This window comes from Rana temporaria, chromosome 1 (assembly GCF_905171775.1).
Source record: "Rana temporaria chromosome 1, aRanTem1.1, whole genome shotgun sequence".
NCBI classification, from domain to species: Eukaryota; Metazoa; Chordata; class Amphibia; order Anura; family Ranidae; genus Rana; species Rana temporaria.
The window spans coordinates 316432801-316447119 of record NC_053489.1 but is presented as its reverse complement, the minus strand read 5'-3'; the positions used below and the strand labels follow the sequence as shown (position 1 = coordinate 316447119).

Genomic DNA, 14319 nt, shown 5'->3' with positions numbered 1-14319 from the left:
ATAGACTTTAATAGGGTTCTAAAGTTCACACAAACATTTGGTGTGTTCGCAGGTTCTGGTGCGAACCGAACAGGGGGGTGTTCGGCTCATCCCTACTCTTAATCTCAGCTTACCTGTATAGAAGACACCTGGGAGCCCGAAATCTTGCTGATTGCTAGGGGATCAAATATTTATTAATTTATTTTTTTATTTGTTTTTCTGGATACAGCTTTGTTGTTCTCACTGTTAAAATAAACCTACCATAAAAAAATTCTTTGTCAGTGGGCAAACGTACAAAATCAGCAGGGGATCAAATACTTTTTTCCCCACACTGTATATGTATGTTTGCTCTTGAGTTTAGTTATGATTTAAATTGGAACTGAAGGCATTTTTTTTTTTTCATTTTGGATAGAGTAGGATTGGGTGTAATTTTTTATTTGTTTTGCCTATGTCCCACTGGGGACATTTTTCTTTACTTCCTGTTCCATAGCCACAACAGAAAGTGAGAGAAAATCCCACTAAAGAGAAGAAGTCCCTGGTAGTCCTCAGGATTATTGGAGCTAGTATCTTCATTGGATGATTTCACTCCCCCCCCCCCCATTCCTGTTTTGGTGACAACCCAGAACTGGGGATTTTCTTTCACTCCCACGTTAGTTGATAACGGTAAACGGGCCAAATGGCAAGAGTGAATCTCTATAACGGAGGCACAGACAGCACCTGACAGGTGTTCTGATCCTTCAGCCTTTTAGCTATACTTTAAAGAAAGAGTTTAGATGGTATTTACATCTGCAATGAACTGAATGCCATTTTGGCAGTGGACTGTGCTACTTGAAGCCCATTTTGGCTTGTCATATCAGGAAGGCAGGACTGGTTGTTATTAAAGCAATGTATGAATGCCTTTTTTTTAATATAAGATTTTAGTAATTTGCAGTATAAATAGTAGTATATGCAATGGCCCAGATTCTCGTAGGAGATACGACGGCGTATCTCCAGATACGCCACCGTATCTCTGAGTCTGAGCCATCGTATCTTGGCGCCTGATTCAAAGAATCAGAAACGCCAGAATTTGTATAAGATACGACCAGCGTAAGTCTCCTACGCCGTCGTATCTTAACTGCATATTTACGCTGGCCGCTAGGGGCGTGTACGCTGATTTACGCCTATAAATATGTAAATCGGCTAGATACGCCAATTCACCAACGTACGCCCTGCCGACGCAGTACAGATACGCCATTTACGTTAGGCTTTTCCCGGCGTAAAGTTACCCCTGCTATATGAGGCGTAGCAATGTTAAGTATGGACGTCTGAACAGCGTCCAATTTTTCACGTTTTACGTCATTTGCGTAAGTCGTTCGCGAATAGGGCTGTGCGTCATTTACGTTCACGTCGAAAGCATTGGCTTCTTGCGGGTTAATTTGGAGCATGCGCACTGGGATACTTTCACGAACGGCATGCGCCGTTCATAATAAGCGACATTTACGTGGGGTCACATTAAATTTACATAACACACGCCCATATCTTCCACATTTGAATTAGGCGGGCTTACGCCAGCCTATTTACGCTACGCTGCCGCAACTTTGGTTTGAGAATACTGCACTTGCCTGTCAAAGTTGCGGAGGTGTAACGTAAATAGGATACGTTACGCCCGCACAAAGATGCATGCTTATACGTGAATCCGGGCCAATGTTTTTAGCAATGTAGCTATTTTCTTCTGTCGTTCCTTTTAGTAGGCGAGGTTGAAAAAAGACTATAAAGTCCAACCTATATTGTATATCCCTGTATATTGTGGTCATTAACCACTTAAGACCCAGACCATTATGCAGGTAAAGGACCTGGTCCCTTTTTGCGATTCGACACTGTGTCGCTTTAACTGACAATTGCATGGTCGTGCGACGTGGCTCCCAAACAAAATTGGCGTATTTTCTCAAATCGCCTTTCAGAACAACCTTGGATTGAGCGGAGCTCCGCCTCTTTAACAGGAAACACACTTAGGCTTTAAATCCCTCCTCTTCCACCATGGCTTCAGTTATTGTGTTTCCTCTGCCATGGTGGAAGCAACAGGCTGGAACCAGGGAGCTGCGCTTCTCTCCAAGGTTGGAGGAGGACAGGCTTTTTCCCTCAGTTTGGCAGTTTTGTTTGCCGTTTGTTGCACGGACCATCCCAGCTCCCCCTATTTACCTTGCATGGGGGGTGTTGCGGAGTCCCCAGTCTCGCCTGCTCACGGGAGCAAAAGGACCCACAGGAGGGACAGTGTCTATGTGCCCGGATTCCGCAGGTCTTGGCTCAGGTGGTCGGGCGGGGGCCGCTGTTATCAGTGGTGCGTCCTGCATGTCTGTTCTGGGTCCCAGCCAGTGGGTGACGTCACGTTGGCGATGCTGTTTCCTGTGGGGGCGTGGCGCTCATAGTTCCAAGCGCCTGGAACGCAGGGACTAGGGGGCCGGTCCTTAGACCGGCGCTTCCGTTTCCGGCCTCTGTTGATGACGCGGAGGCTGGGAAAATTTTAAAACCTCAGTGTTTTTCTGCTGTTTCTCTACCAGGATGGAGGAGAGATCACCAGCAATGGCGCATGCAGGCGCCGTGAGCACCGGTCAGGCCCAGGTAAGAGGGGTACAGTGGTACCTTTTATTCTGATCCTTATGGGCTTTGCTTTGGGTATCTGTTTGTCTTCCTCCCTATGGGAGCCTGTGTCTGCTTAGTCAGAAGTGTTTTGGCTGACTCTGCAGTTTGGTCTTGGGTGGTTGCTGCTATACTTTTTTTTATTTTTAATTATGGTGGTGGTGTTTGGCACTGAGGTGTTTGTCACTAGGTAGAACTCTAGTTGAGTTATTGATTGTCTCGTTTAAAAAATGTCAAGCAAAGCTAAACAGTTAAATCCACCAAGCCAGAGGAAGTGTCCCTCCTGCTAGAATCCTCTCAGAGATTCATGGCAGAAAGCAATGTGTAGATTCTGCATTAAAGCATTAAAAACATGGTTGAAGAGGAATCGTCTCAGCAATTTAAAGACCTGTTTACCTCAGTCCGTGAGCTTACAAACACACTCAGCCCAGGTTGATCCCCAGCAACCACCATCGAGCCCAAGAGCTTCTACCTCTAAACCGGTAGAGGTGGATTCTGGGGATGAAGGGGCAAGTACTTTTCCTCCCTTAAGGATTCTGATAAAGAGGAGGAAGAGGACACAGGCAGAACCTCCAGATATAAACTATCCTTAGAGGATGTGGATGAATTGTTAAGCGCAATTTACACCACCCTGGATATTCAGGAGGAGAAAGTACAGATATCCGTCCACGATAAGATGTACCAGGGTCTGGATGATTCCAAACAGAGTGTTCCCAGTACATAGGGTACTATCGGATACAATAAAAAAAGAATTGAAAGAAAAAGAAAAGGGACTGTTTCTATCCAAATCTCTCAAAAGAAGGTTCCCCTTTGAAAATAAAGAGTCTGAGGTTTGGAATAAAAAAAAATAGAGTTGATGCTGCATTCTCGCAGGTTTCTCGGCGGACGGATCTTGCTTTTGAGGACATGGGGGTCCTAAAAGATGCAATGGACAAAAGGGCAGATGCCCTTCTGAAAAAGGCATGGGACTCCACGTCAGCCAGCCTCAAACCAGCTATGACTTCCACAGTGGTGGCAAGGAATCTAGAATGCTGGGTGGAAAAGCTAATGGGTCATGTAGAGGCAGGTACAGCCTCCAAGATAAAACTTTGCGGCATACCTTTTTCAGGGGATTTTCTTTTTGGCCCAGATCTGGAAACAGTCTTGGACAGAACAGCTGATAGAAAGAAGGCTTTCCCCGCTAAGAAGAAACAAACTTTCAAAAATAATTTTCGTGCTGTTCAGCAGCCCTATAAAAACAGAGAAGACAACAAAAAACGTTGGGTTCCCCAAAAGGGTAGGGGAAGGGGCGGGGTTCTTTTTAGATCTCCCCCAGACCAAACCCCTAAGATAAGTGACAATCTTACTCCAGTGGGAGGGAGACTGTCCGCATTTCTCTCGCAATGGAGTCAAGTCCCTTTTGTAAGAAATATACACCCCTCCCAAGGGATCAGGAAAAATCTTTGGCTATGATGAACCTATTACAGGATCTGATACAAGAAGAAGTAATTGTCCAGGTCCCGAGGCAACAGGAGGGCCGGGGGTTTTACTCCCATATATTCCTGGTGAAAAAACCTTCGGGCAAGTACCAACTGATTCTAAATCTGAAGATCTTGAACAGATCAATACGGTACAAACACTTTTTTGCTTGGACACGATTCATTCCATAAAAAAGTTATCTCCAGACTGCTTCATGGCATCCCTGGATCTAAGAGACGCCTATCTACATGTACCGATGGCACTAGCTTCCCAGAGTTTTATTCGCCTGGCCATCAATCTAGGGACTTCAGTCTTGCATCTCCAGTTCAGGGCCCTGCCGTTCGGGCTTTCATCTTCCCCCAGGATTTTTACAAAAGTAATGGCGGAAGCCCTGGAACCTCTGAAACTGAGAGGGATCTCAGTCATTCCATATCTGAATGACCTATTATTCTTTGCGGATTCCAGAGATCAGTTTGTGACAAACCTTCAAACGTCACAGACTCATCTCAAGAGCCTAGGTGGGCTACTAAATTGAGAGAAGTCAAATATAGTTCCTACACAGGAGATGATGTTTCTGGGTTACACGTTAAACTCGTTCTACAAAATTTTTTCCTTCCTCAGGAAAAGATAGAAAAGATCTTTTCAGCAGTGGGTCAGATGCAGATGAATCTCTCGGTTTCAGTCAGGTCAGCCATATCAGTGTTGGGCCTTCTCACGGCCACGATCCCAGCAGTCCAGTGATTGAGATTACATTCCAGACCCCTCCAGATGAACATTCTACAGGTTTGGTCGCACCAGAAGTCGCTGGAAAAGCGAAAAACTATCCTCGAAGGTAAAACGAGCACTCTAGTAGTAGTGGTGGAGGGGCTCATCCAGTCTTACAAAGGGTCTCTCATGGGTCTTTCCTCTGGACAAACGTCTAACAAAGCACGCTCGGCAGATAGCTAAGACAAGCAGTTTCAGAAGCCTATCGAGCCAAAGGTGAAATACCTTCCTCAGGTATCGCTGCTCACTCAACAAGGTCAACGGCAGTTTCCTGGGCCGAAAGGGCCGGTGCTACGCCTGATCAAATTTGCAAGGCTGTCACTTGGTCCAGTTACTCAACATTCATTCGGCACTATGGGTTGGACTTGATGTCTGCTGCAGATCAAGCCTTCGGCAGGAAGGTACTGCAGGCAGCAGTCCCACCCTAGGGTAAGTTACTTGGTTATCCTCTCCAAGGTTGTCCTGAAAGGCGATTTTGAGAAAAACTTAGTTAGACTTCCCGGTGACGGTATTTCTAAGAGCCTTTCAGGACAACTGCTATTTCCCTCCCTAATATATCTTAGAAGTAATTGTGATGTGTCTATCATGGTATTGTGGTTCTTCTGTGCTTTTATTTTCCAGTGTGTCGGAGGCCACAATAACTGAAGCCATGGTGGAAGAGAAGGGATTTAAAGCCTGGGTGAGTTTCCTGTTAAAGAGGCGGAGCTGCGCTCTCACCAAGGTTGTCCTGAAAGGCTCTTAGAAATACCGTCACCGGTAAGTCTAACTACATTTTTTTTCCCCACAAATAGAGCTTTCTTTTTGTGGTATTTATTTTTTTGTTTACCAAAGTTTATTTCAAATATAGATGTGGATAAGCAAACGTACATTGTGGAATATATGGACAATACATTGTTCAGCATAGTCTCTATGGATGACAAAACATTTATAATTGTGGAAATATACATATGTATCTATGTAATACAGAAAACAGCTATTACAATCTCTGATGACTTGACATACCCTATCTATGAGTTATCCACAGTGTATGAAGTGAGAGGAATGTGTATAGGGTAGTGTAACCTAAGGTGAACCTAGTGAACTAAGGGCCAATTGGACCATTTATCGTTATATGTTTGCATGGAATCGTTGAGGGAATGAAAAACTTTCTCCGTAAGCTTAAGGGTATCCATCCGATCCAACACCTGTTGCCACGAGATGTTGTTGGATCTCCAGTTCAATGCAACCATCCACTGAACTGAACTACAGAGGGAATGAAGCAGTCTAATATATGGGATGGGGATGTCAGGGATCCCAGCATAAAGGATGCAGATTTGAGGGGTGAAGGAAATCTTAAGGCCAGAAGACTCCTCAAATTTAGTTGCTGCGGTTTTCCACACTTGTTCTATGTAAGGGCAGCTCCAGAATGTGTGTAGTAAAGTCCCCTGATCAGAGCACCCTCTGAAGCAGTATGGGGAGACTGATGTATAAAAGGAGTGTAGTTTATAGGGTGTGAGGTACCACCTGGAGAAGATCTTAATTGGCGTTTCTCTAAAGGGGATAGCCTTATTGCTTTTCCGTAGGTTTTCTGCCATGAAATACCAAGTTTCAGGTGTAAGTGTGATTCCTAGGTCTGCCTCCCAATGAAGCATTTGTGTGGATTTCTCTTCTGCCCCAAAATTGTTAATGTAGTTATACAACAGAGAGATCATCCCTTTATCCCGTGAGGAAGAGAGGCATATTTTTTCAAACAATGTTTTGGTAGGGAGAGTGGATAATGAGAAGTGATCTGCGTAGAAGGATTTTATGAGTCTGTAATTTCCTATCTCCGAATGCGGGAGGCCATGGTCTTTTTGGATCATTTCAAAAGTCTTAAATTCCCATTTGGATTGTAGTGCTGATAAGGTGCTTAAGTTATTATCTAACCATAATGAAAAGTGACTTTTGTTGGTAAAAGCAAGGTTGAATCTAATGTCGCCTAAGTATGAGGTAAGTGGGGAAATGGGGGAGGAGAGGGAGTGAATATTGTTGATCTTCATCCACAGTTGGAAAAGATGTGCTACTACTAGGTTATATTTGGAGAGTTTTCTATATAGAATGTTTCGAGACCATAGTATACCTTGGAGATGATATGGCAGGATTGAGGAAGATTCAAATTTCTTCCAGGGTATGTTTTGTAGCGGGGAGAACCATTGTGATATCTGGGAGAGTTTCGTGGCCAGGTAATAGTGCCATAGGTTTGGTAGGCCCAGGCCTCCTTTTGATTGGGGTCTGTGTAAAAGTGCATAACTATATCTGGGTTTCCTACCCTCCCAAATAAATTTGTTGATTGATTTCTGAATACCTTCAATCTTGGATTTGGGGACTAAAATGGGGAGGGAGCGGAAGTAGTATAATAGTTTTGGAATTATACTCATTTTTATAGCGCAGACTCTGCCCAGAAGTCACTACTGTGTTACAAGCTGCTAGAATTAGGTACCGTTGGGGGTTCCCCTTTAAGCTTACGGTCCCACACAATGGATCTACATATACGGTCTACAACGTCATAGAAGGGAAGGAACTCTTGGTAAAATTGGGCCTGATTACTCAAGATCCCCCTTCTCGTCCCCCAGCTACACCCAGGCCTTCCCCCATTTGGTCGACACCTCCCACCAGACGCAATCAGAGGGATCAGAGGAGACTGATCCAGTCCTTCCAATCATAATCCTCATTGACCATGTATGGTCCATCTCACATTAATTTGTGAATCCGTTCTGTTCCCTGGTTCTCTCTGTTACCTCTCCCACTGTTGGTCTATTGACCCTTTATCACTCAGTCCCCCCTCTTTGGAGCAGGACTGCGAGCCAGATCTGGTCACCAATCTATCTTCCAGACTCTCACCCTGCTTGCACTTTGGAGGACAGTTGCTGCGGATACATGAATAACTGAATACTCACCTTAGAAGATTTATTACTACTCCCTGAACAAGCGGACAAATGTATTGTTCACATCACAAACTTTGTGAACCTTCAAACTCCATGTTGCCATACATAAAATGCACGCATCTCTTTGCCCGATTGGATCCAACTTTAATAGACCTGGCTGACTCATCTTCACTGCAGCATCGAATTTGGGGTGGGGGCTCCCACCCTAAGTAGCTCTTCGCAAATTTTGATTATGCCCATTATTTTATCTCAGGGGGTTTTTTTTTTTGTTTTTGTTTTGTTTTATTATCTCCCTCTGCTTCTTCCAGCTCACTGATAACCGAATACCTTTACAATGCATTACTGCTTTGATATATATAATACAAGATGCCTAGAACATCCGTCGTCGCTAGATTGACCCCACTTCCACAGCTGTTCTCGATTGCTGCTCCATCCTCGGATGGGACATCACCCGAGCAGTTTGTGGTCCAGGGACATTTTGGTCCCACCTTCTACAACCCAGTGTTGTGTAATGTTTGACAGGATTTCTCCTGTCCCCAAGTTATATCCTACTATGTTGATGATTCAGTGGTATATGTTGTTGGCCACTAGGGCCCTTTTCATTTCGGATAAGCTCACTCAGAGACAATCATTTTACGGTTTTATATATGCTAGTTTCTTTCTGATGCATTTTGCTCCCAAAATTATCACTGCCTCATGCAGACTGAGAATACATGACTCACACACCCCCTATGGCTACGTTCAACACTTCAGAGATAGTTACCATATGTGTATAATAACCCTATGTATGATAAATCTGCCCCAGAATGCAACTTTGTGGTCTGATACCCCAATAGATAATACTCAGAGGATAATACTATTATTTCTTACCAATGAACCTTAAAATAGTTTCCCACAATACACAGGGATTTAACTCACCGCACAAACGAAAAAAAGCATTTCAACATTATAAAAGACTTGGTGCGGACATAATCATGTTACAAGAGACACATTTTGCCACGGCAAACCACCCGACATTCTTTAACAGGACATATAGCCAACACTACTACACTACTTACACTAACAAAACGAGGGGAGTTGCAATCTTTATTCGTAATACAATTATTTTTGATATACAACAAATGTATAAAGACCCAGACAGCCGATTTATAATTCTTAAGGGTACTATCAATAACAAAGAGATCACAATAGCATCTATATATGCTCCAAATGAATCCCAAACAACGTTTTTCTCAAATTTCTTCAATGTACTTGATAGATTCCACTCCCCACATACAATCCTGGGTGGAGATTTTAACCTGACAGCGCATCCCGCTCTGGACAGAAGTAAAATCTCACCCTCCTCGAAATCCTTCTCCAAAACTATTAATAGGCTAATTAATAGAAATCAATTAATTGACACCTGGAGGGCCCATAATGTAGGGATCAAGGCCTTTTCACACTATTCCCACCCACACAACTGCTATGCCAGATTGGACTACATCTTCTGTACTCCTGTCTTGTTGGCTAACTCTTCACATGCTTGTATACACCCTTGCCCGTGGTCTGATCATAATATCATATCCTTCGACACATCTCACATTGGCCTTGCCCCTTCAGTATACAACTGGAGACTTAATGATGCCCTTTTGACTGACCCAATAAATAGAGATTCGATTGCCTCCCATATAGATAACTACTTTGAGGATAACATAAATGATGTCACCCCCCCAACCTCTATCTGGGTGGCCCATAAGGCAGTTCTTAGGGGCCACATCATTAAAATGGCTGCAGCTAAAAATAGAGAAAGACTGGCACAAATTAGAAGCCTGACCAATGACCTGAACCAACTGTATCACAAATTACAACACTCAGCCTCACCAGAAACGACGCAACAGATCCAATCAAAACGTAAAGCCCTTGATCTAATTTTATCAGCTAATACAGAGAGATCTCTGAGGTTCTCGAAAGCCAAATTTTTACTATACAGTAACTCTCCCTCGGCAATGTTCGCCAGAAAATTGAATCAAGACATTAACCCCTCCCATACTTATAAATTACGAGACTCTCAGGGCAACTTGGTGACACATCCCAAAGGTGTACTTGACATCTTCACCAAATTCTACCAAAAACTATTATCTGACCCAGGTACAAACCCAGATGCCCTTGCGAACACGTGGCTAGACAACCTTAGACTTCCCTCGCTTGACCTCAACCAATCTGAATCCCTGAATAAACCCTGTACAGCTGAGGAGATAACCCAAGTAATTAAATCTCTAAAGGTTTCAACGGCCCCGGGCCCTGATGGTTTCACAACCATGTATTATAAAAAATTCTCCTCCCGTTTAACACCCAGTCTTATGAAATTATTTAATTATGTCCTAGACGGTAATCAATTCCCAGATGAGATGTTGCTGGCAAACCTCTCCCTGATCCCTAAACCAGACAAAGACCACACCCTCCCCCAAAATTTTCGCCCCATTTCAGTTTTGAATAATGATCTTAAGATATTTGGTAGAATCCTTGCAAACAGACTGGCCTCTGTTATCTCCCCATTAATCCATCATGATCAATCAGGCTTTATCCCAGGTAGACAGATAGTAGACAACATAAGATTAGTTACTAATATTATACAAGACGCTAATCTGAAATCCAAACAGGCCTGCCTCTTGAGTTTGGACATACACAAGGCCTTCGACAGCGTTAGCTGGTCCTATTTGAATAAACTTCTCCCTAAATTCGGCATCACAGGTAACTTCCTACAGGGATTTAATGCCCTTTACCACGCCCCAAAAACCTGTATCAAAATTCCGGGACATAACTCAGAATTCTTCTCACTGGGTAGAGGAACCAGACAAGGCTGCCCCTTATCCCCACTCCTTTTTGCGTTGGCCATAGAGCCGCTGGCACAGGCCATCAGGCACAACACTGACATACGGGGGTACCCTTGCAAGGACTCGGAGTTCAAGATCAGTTTATACGCGGACGACGCACTGGTATTCCTCACAGAACCCCTCCTGTCTATTCCGGTGTTGTTGGATACCTTAAATACCTTTCACACTGTCTCAGGTCTCAAAGTTAACCCCACCAAATGTTCAGCTCTTTCACTAAACTTACCCCCTGATCTATTAACCAGATTGAGCAGCAACTTTCAGTTCAATTGGTGTCAGGATTCCCTAAAATATCTAGGAGTCAATATTACCTCCTCATATCCACAACTATACAAGGCAAATTACCCCTCTATCATCGCTCGTGTTGAACACCTCTTGAACTCTTGGTCCTCTCATCACATTTCCTTTTTTTGTGGTATTTAATCACCTCTGCGGTTTCTATTTTTTGCGCTATAAACAAAAATAGAGCGAATATTTTGAAAAAAATGCAATATTTTTTACTTTTTGCTATAATAAATATCCCCAAAAAATATTTAATTTTTTTTCCCCTCAGTTTAGGCCGATACGTATTCTTCTATATATTTTTGTTAAAAAAAAATCACAATAAGTGTTTATTGATTGGTTTGCGCAACATGTATAGTGTTTACAAAATAGGGGATAGTTTTATGGCATTTTTATTTAATATTTTTTTTTTTACTAGTAATGGCGGCGATCAGTGATTTTTTTCCCTTTGGAAGGGAATTTCACATCCTAACCGCTCTTACAATAAAGAACCCTCGACGCAGTTTAAGTTTAAACTGCTTTTCTTCTAATTTTAGTGAGGCTGCATGTCTTATTAAAATTCCCTTACACGGAAAAGTTTTATCCCTATTGTGGGGTCACCAGTATGGTATTTGTACATTGAAATCATATCCCCTCTCAGGCGTCTCTTCTTCAGAGAGAACAGGTTCAGTGCTTGTAACCTTTCCTCATAACTAATGTCCTCCAGTCTTTTATTTGTTTTGTTGCTCTTCTCTTGACCCTCTCTATTCCCAGCACATCCTTCCTGAGGACTGGTGCGCAGAACTGGACAGCATAATCCAGGTGAGGCTGGACCAGAGTCTTGTAGAGTGGAAGAATTATTGTTTTATCTCTTATCTTTGGAGTTAATCCCCTTTTTAATGCATGCCAATATTCTGTTTGCTTTGCTTGCAGCAGCTTGGCATTGCATGCCATTGCTGAGCCTATCATCTACTAGGACCCCCAGGTCCTTTTCCATCCTAGATTCCCCCAGAGGTTCCCCCCCTCCCCAGTGAGAGTAGATTGCATTCATATTTTTGCACCCAAATGCATTGTATTTGAATTTCCTTGTTAACATTTTAACTGTATATAATATTCCCCTCAAAGATAGAATTGCATTTCAAAATACCTGTTTTCAAAAAGTGACATCTTAGGCAGTATGGCATTCTATGGGAAAATTTGAGAATTATTAAAAAAGTGAAGTTTTCATTGATTTTGCTATGAATAGTAGACTTTGATGGAAATTCAGGAAGGAATCCAACTTTAAAAATATTAAATATATCTAATCTCTTAACGCCTACATAAGCATCCACACTTGGGATATCAGTTGACATGTTTATCTGGATGATTAGCACCCCAAGAATAGCTTCTGCTCTTACTGAACAAATAGGCTGCTGGCAAAAAATATCCAAGCAAGACATAAATTATCTAATGGTCCCTAGATATGCAACCAGTAGGGGCTCTCAAACTTTGCTAAAATTGGCCATTCAATAGTTTTATTTTTTCTTGTGAGAAAACAACTTTGGAAATCCCAAATCATTCGCAAACTAAGGTGGGCCTACACATTAATGCATGGATTACCACATAAAAAGGTGAACGCTTTCTGTTTAAAGACTTGTTTTAAATCTATATTATAAGTGTTCGGAAACTAATTGGAACGTGCATATACCACAGCATTGCGTAAATACATAGCGAATACAAAAATGAAAAAAATCTAATTTCATAAATTTAAGCCAATATATATTCTACTACATATTTTTGGTGAGTTTCCATTATTTCTTATGGGGAAATTAGTTTTGATATACAAGTGCTTTGGATTACAAGCATGTTTCCCGGGACGAATTATGCTTGCAATCCAACTGTATATGGAATAATGGTGAACTGCTGGGTAAGTATGTTTTAGTTAACCAAAATCTGAAGTGAGTGAAAATGAAGACTGCCATGTCTGACCTTCTGTCTCTGGCCGCAATATTTTTGAGCCACTGACCCAGAACAATCAAGGGGTTTGAGTGAGGCCAGAACTCATGAATTGGAGGTTCCATCTGTTACTAAAACCAAAGAAAATACGGAATGTCTGAGTACATGATAAGGGATATCCATATATAAAGGAAAAAGGTAACCAAAAGATGGTGTGACAACAACAATGTCAGATTTCAGCCGCTACCACCAATATGTGACAATGGCACTCTTCGTCTCACCCTGCACAATCTAACTGCCATTAGACTGATGGTGATTTAATAATGGGGTTTGTTAATTCCACATCAAATCTTTACATATATACAGTAGAACACCTACTACCATGTGTTATAAAAGGAAAACAGTAGCAACTGTAACAAAGCTAACTTTTAAGAAAAGTATGAAATACACGCTGAAACTCCAGACCGGGATATAACAGAGGTTAAACTATAACAGTGCTCTTTCAAAGAGACAGGGGTTCTTAAAAGTGGAACTTTACCCATAACAACTTGATAAAAAATAACTGTTAGCAAGGAACGTACATTCCACATTAATAATTATGCTACCAAAATGTTACCTTTTAACTATATATTTTAAACTATAAATTTTAAATAAAGAACTTTGAAGCAAAATAAAGGTCACAGTCCATTAATGCAGCCTCTCCTTTACCCATCTGCAGTCTCACCATTGCCAATTAATGCAGCCTGCACAGTGCCCATCTGCAGCCTCGCCAGTGTCGGATTACACAGAGCCACGATCTCCTGTGTACCCGGCGCTCAGTCACACTCCTGACCCGGCTCCTATGATAGACAGAATAGTGGTCCAATGCCGGGCCAGGAGGTGGGACTGTGTGGACTGAGCCCCGGGTATCGGGAGATCGCGGCTGTGTGTAATCCGATGGCGCTCGCCCCTCCTTATCCCCTCAGACAGCAGGGGAATTGGCATATAACACGCACACATGATTTCCCCCTGATTTTCAGGGGGAAAAAGTGCTTGTTATATGCCGATAAATACAGTATATAGCCAGCTTGTATATGTATTGCAATATATGGTAACTAAGAATCCTAATTTTTACAAACAAGAGTTAACAATGGGTAACACTCATTCAGTTTCCCATGTGTTTTGTGTGTGTGTGTGTGTGTGTGTGTGTGTGTGTGTGTGTGTGTATGAAGCTGTTTGGACCCAAGCATTAATTTTTTTCCTATTTTTACTGCATGGTGCAGGTTTGTAACTATAAAGGGCAGGGATGTCTGATGTTGCTAATTTACTGGTTATAAGTGTATACTCACTGTGCTGTATCCCCTTTGTAGATTTGAATGGTATTTTTGGGACCTACCTGGTTATTTGCATAGATAACTGACTTTACTTGCTGATGCCCGACACCCTCTTAAACTTTATACACACACACACACCATAGTCTTCCGCTTTTAAGGTGTTTCTACCAAAATCCTGAAAATTTAAGCTTTTTAAATTATAAATGCATTTAAGAAGAT

At 42.3% G+C, this 14319-nt stretch overlaps 1 protein-coding gene across 1 annotated transcript in view; it reads left to right on the top strand.

Moving 5' to 3' along the window:
- Positions 1–14319, top strand: part of TMEM38B (transmembrane protein 38B) — a 60463-nt gene that overhangs the window by 28355 nt on the left and 17789 nt on the right. The gene's annotated exons all lie outside the window — the stretch shown is intronic.